This window comes from Chiloscyllium plagiosum, chromosome 27, assembly GCF_004010195.1.
Source record: "Chiloscyllium plagiosum isolate BGI_BamShark_2017 chromosome 27, ASM401019v2, whole genome shotgun sequence".
NCBI classification, from domain to species: domain Eukaryota; kingdom Metazoa; phylum Chordata; class Chondrichthyes; order Orectolobiformes; family Hemiscylliidae; genus Chiloscyllium; species Chiloscyllium plagiosum.
In genome coordinates this window covers 32283024-32288649 of record NC_057736.1, presented here as the reverse complement: position 1 = coordinate 32288649, position 5626 = coordinate 32283024, and the positions used below count along the sequence as shown (strand labels likewise).

Here is a 5626-nt window from a genome sequence, read left to right as displayed (position 1 = left end):
ATTTCTCCCTCCAACTCTATTTTGATTTAGTCCCTACCCTCCCCTTCACTGTTTTGATCACACAGCACTGCCCTTTGATGTGAAGGGCAGTGTTTGTCACTGGCCACCCGGGTGTTTTCTTATCTTCCTGGTGGTGGAAATTGAATAAAGATTCGTGCACTTTGTGTCTTTCACTGTGTCTCACACAAAAAAAAATTGAAAGGCTTCATCTGAGCAACATCACAAAACTTCCACAGTACTTGCCTTAGCCAAGATGTTACAATCCTATCTGAAGCAAGATTTAAACCCACAACTTTATATCTAAAAGGTTTCAGTGTAATCTCTGAGGGTGGCACAGTGGTTAGCACTGCTGCCTCAGCGTCAGGGACCTGGGATCGATTCCAACCTCGGGTGACTGCCTGTGTGGAGTTTGCACATTCTCCCTGTGTCTGCGGCGTTTTCTCCAGGTGCTCCAGTTTCCTCCTACAGTTCAAAGATGTGCAGGTCAGGTGAATTGGCCAGGCTAAATTGTCCATAGTGTTAGGAGCACTAGTCAGAGGGAGTTGGGTCTGGGTGGGTTATTGTTCGGAGGGTCAGTGTGGAGTTGTTGGGCCAAAGGGCCTGTTTCCACACTGTAGGAAACTAATCATTGCTAACAGAAATCACTAACACTGTGACATGCAGGGAGCCAATTTCAACTCACTGCACTATTATCCCATTATCCAATCTCATGATCAGGAGTTGAGTATGTGTGAGTGAGTTAGTGGGAGGTAACTCATCAGAAGCAGAACAGGAAATCAACTGGGGAATGGTGGCCAAGATACTTTCATAATTTGCTGGAGGGAACTGTAGCAAACTGAACCTCCAACCTCATGACCATCAGGTACAAATACCTTGCTGAATATAAAATCTCACAACATGGTGGTAGAGGGGAAATCACAATATCAAATTCACTGCACAAACCGTTATTTGTATGAAGCCAATAATCTCTTTTCAATTGGAATTGTAAAATTTCTAGAAAATGTAATGACATTTATCGGTTTCTATAAATTAAATCACTTGCACAGACTTGGTGGCTGTTTTTGTCCTGTCTTATTCTATAATTGCTTATAATATATTATCTCTAAAATACTTAGCAGAAAGGTGTTTCTTCAGGTCTTTATTGATATGAAATGCCAAAGATTTGTATTAATGAGTCGTGAGTTATGTAGAATTATTACTGGATGGTAACATTGCAGACGACATAAGAGGGGATTAAAGGGCAAAACTGGAGTTCATAATGACAACACTACTAAGATTAATTTACTATACTCCAAGCATAGACCTCTGCATATTTTCTTTATACAGCAAATTTAAGATCTCAATTTACTTCATTCATTTTCCTTAACTGGAAATGTTACAGGGTAATGTATATCACAAAATTATTGGAGGTTTACGAAATAAACAATTAAAATATGGTTAAGCAAAGCTGGAAAGTATCTGTTATGGTTGATGCAAGCTTACTCTGCACCAAATTAAACCAAGACTCTCTATTTTATCTCTGTATGCAAATTAAAGCTATACCATAGCACTGGAAATTATAATTTTAAATCATAGCTGTTTCTGCAAAGAGTTGTCCTTTGTGTTAAAATCTGTGGTTTGAGTTAACATATAATTTAAATCGAAAGGCATTACGTGTAAATGCCACATCTCTGCAGTGTATACTATGGTTGGTAGAATGTGATGCTTAACTGGTGTGTCATGTTTCACAAAGGGAGCTAGTATGGAAAATTGTAAGCAGCCTTGTTCCTAATTTATGCCAATGATGTGTTGGACACCATCCTGTCTGCAATTTTCTTGCATTATGCACTGTTCTCAGTATTGAGGAAATTTTTGTCACGGCCAAAGGGCATAAACAGAAATCTCAAAGAAAACTGCTTTCCCTTATAATTTTTTTCTTTAAAATTCAGTAGCTTTTAAAAATGAATGACCTAGCTCGACTCAGTTTCTGAGGCTGATCACATGATCATATTTCCAGAAATTTCTGAATCCCTGGCATTATATAGACATCGAGCTAGACATGCACAAAGGACTTGGAGATGGGCTGTCGATATCCAGTCAGCTGTGGACAGACAGAAAACATCAGGACCCATTATACTAAACTGAACACTAATGTTTTTCCAGTTGTATCATTATCTGGTAATAGAAGCCCTGATGGGGGAGATAAAGCTGCATTGTTAGCTTAATGACCTTCCAATTAGCTCACCACGATGGGCCACAGCACCTGAAACACCTGCCTTTATCACAAATCAAAACTTGTTAAATTGTTTAAAGATACAATTCTGGGATTCCACGTCAGTTGCTGGTTGACCTCCAGAGGGAGAGTGGGATTCCAGACTGAGTTGGCAGACACTTTGTCTCTGATTTTGTCTGTCATTTGCTGCCTGCAAAAAGAAAAATAATTATTGGGCCTGGCTCACCAAGAAGACCATTATTGGTCACTGTACCTTGGCAATCTGTAAGTGACAGGAGCTGTTTTTTAATATCACTGGATTATCAAAAGCCATAGTTTGTAACTTGTCTCTGCTCCTGACCTTAATTTGCTGAATAGATAAGTGGTGGATGAAATTATGAAGTAATTCTCACATATTTTTGAATGTTTTGTAATACACCTTGTCTTTTTAAAAAAGCTTTTCATTGTGATACTATTTCAAAAGTTGGAATCTGAAAACAAGGGTTTGAGGAAAACCTTTCAGTGAAGATGCAAGGTAAAAGGGAAAGGAGTCTGAAAAATAATATCTTGCTGTCTTGGATATAAAAGGGGAAATGGACTATAATTCCAGTGTGGTCCTGGAAAAGCACAGCAGATCAGGCAGCATCAGAGGAAAATCGAAGTTTCAGGCAAAAGCCCTTCATCAGGAATGAGGCTAGTGGACTCGGGGGTGGAGAGATAAATGGGAGGGGAGGGGAGTGGGGCTGGGGGAAAGGTAGCTGAGAGGTAGATAGGTGGATGGAGGTGGGGTAAAGGTGATAGGTCAGAGAGAAGGGTGGAACAAATAGGTGGGAAGCAAGATTGACAGGTGGGACAGATCATGAGGACGGTGCTGAGCTGAAAGGTTGGAAATGGGGTACATCAGAGATGAGGAGCAATTACTTCCCTCAAAGGGTCATGAGTCTGTGGAATTCGCTACCAAGAGTGCAGTGGATGCTGGGATACTGTGTATAAATAAATGGCGGATTCAGATATTTGTCTCGGACTGAAATTATTAAAGTGAGTGAGCTTTTGTTTCTCACAAGCGGATAGATGGGACGGAAGATGGACAGGTCATGAGGATGGTGCTGAGCTGAAAGGTTGGAACTGGAGTAAGGTGGTGGGGGGAGAGGAAATGAGGAAACTGGTGAAATCCACATTAATGCCATAGGATTGGAGGGTCCTGAGGAGGAAGTGAGGAGGGCGGAGGTCCGGGATGTGGATAAGATGCGTTGGAGGGCATCACTGACCACGTGGGAGAGGAAATTGTGGTCTTTAAAGAAGGAGGCGGCCATCTGGTGTGTTCTGTGGTCGAACTGGTCCTCCTGGGAACAGATGTGGCAAAGGTGCATATAATTTAAGGTAAGCCTATTCCCCTTTTGATCATGTCATTTGGTAGATAATGTCTGTTTCAAATGACCCTTAAACCGAATGTACTGAATCATACCATAGGGAAAAAAAAAGTAGTCCATCTCAAGGATCAAAATCTCACTCTCCGATTATTGTATAACTACAACATGGAATTGATAAACTCCAAAGGCTGCATTTTCACTCACCAGGGCTATCAAATGGAAAACAATAATAAGCTGCACTTTTTGGTATCAGGTACATTCCATGTTGTTGTGAAAATGCAGGCTGGGACCTAATTCCAGGTCCCCCAGCCTCATTCTCAAGGTTTCCATTTTTTAAACAGTGCCATTTAAAATTGTATAAGTTGGTTTGTATCATTGGGGTCTGCACTCCCAACTTGCCTTGCTGCTTTGCCAGGATAGGCATGGTCTAGCCAACTCCCACTTCCCAGTATTCATGCGTTGGATCAGTGTTGACAGGGCTTACAATTTATGACTCCCTATGGCAACCGTCGTAGAGGCTGTTGTATTAATGTTGACAGATTATTTAGATTGACTTGAGTTTAGGCCTTGTCTGCAGCGTTATTTATTGTTGAAAAGCCCGAGGCCTAACACCAGTTGCAAGACAGGCACAAAATCCTCAGACAATAAACTTGAGTTGATGTTTAAAGCAAAGAGGGAGAGGAGCAAAGTGCGTAGATGAGACAGTAGCAGAAGAGGTGCCCATAGACACTCCGTACCATGGATTGAGATAGCAGCCAAGGTTGATCCAAAGCTCCAGGATGCAGTGTTCAGCAATCTTGTCCACACCAAACAGTCAGGATTGGCCTTTGATTTGATTTGATTTGATTTACTATTGTCACATATACCTAGGTACAGTGAAAAGTGTTGTTTTGCGTGCAATACAGGCAGATTGAGAGCACCATCAGATGCAGGTTACTCCTGAACATAGAAGGGAATGAGCCCAGGAAAGTATTGACTCTTCAAAATAACAGATTCACAGCAGTACTATGGCTCTATCATCATATAATATGTTTTGTTTAATATGCATCATCTAATGACTAGGGGTTGATGAGATTGCTTACAGATGATATTAGCCCTTTATCTTTCTCTTTTTTTTATTGTTCTGAACAGGAGAAAAAAAATCATATAATGACCAGAAAAGAGAGATAGAGTACCATATTCCAGAGGGTGATGCCAATGTAATACCAAGCATTAGAAATCCTGTACAAGGAGGTGGAGAGGCTGGTTCAGCCCATCATGAAGTATCGGAGTCTGAGGGGTTACCTTATAGAAGTTTATAAGATCATGAGGGGCATTTGATAGGATAAATAGACCAGGTCTGTTCCTTGGGATGGGTTAGTCCAGAAATATAGGCATAGGGTTAAGGTGAGAGGAGAAATATTTAAGAGGGACCAATGGGGTAACTTTTTCATGTAGATGGTGCTGCGTTTATGGAATGAGTACCAGAAGGTGTGGTGGAGGCTGGTACAATTACAGCATTTAAAAGGCGTCTGGATGAGTATATGAACAGGAAGGGTTTAGCAGGATATGGGCCAAATGCTGGCAAATCGGATTAATTTAGGATATCTGTTCAGCATGGACGAGTTGGACTGAAGGGTCTGTTTCCGTGCTGTACATCTCTCTGTCTCTGACATCAAAACAGCTTTTCTTTACATTAAATAAATCAAGGACAGTAGTGGGAGACTGTGTATTGAGTCGGAAGAGATAGGAGAGGTCTTGAATGAGTACTTTTCTTCAACAATACGGTTCCTCTCATTCGTAAATACTGAAGAGGAGAGTGTGAAACAGACTGGTAAGCTAGAGGAGATACATTTTAGGAAGGAAGATGTGTTGGACATTTTGAACAACTTGAGGATAGACAAGTCCCCCGGGCCTGATGGGATATATCCTAGGATTATGTGGGATGCAAGAGAGGAAATTGCAGTACCGTTGGCAATGATCTTTTCGTCTTCACTGTCAACGGGGGTGGTACCAGGGGACTGGAGAGTGGCGAATGTTGTACCCCTGTTCAAAAAAGGGAATAGGGATAACCCCAGGAATTACA

At 41.3% G+C, this 5626-nt stretch overlaps 1 protein-coding gene across 2 annotated transcripts in view; it reads left to right on the top strand.

Moving 5' to 3' along the window:
• The first annotated feature begins 782 nt into the window (after window positions 1-782).
• LOC122563723 (gap junction beta-4 protein-like) overlaps window positions 783-5626 on the top strand; it is a 37584-nt gene continuing 32740 nt past the window's right edge. The window contains exon 1 of one of the 2 annotated variants that reach the window (XM_043717865.1): window positions 783-862. The gene's annotated coding sequence lies outside the window, so the exon portion shown is untranslated. Of the gene's footprint in view, window positions 863-2309; window positions 2477-5626 lie in introns of those variants that run through there. The other variant, XM_043717864.1, reaches the window with a different exon arrangement.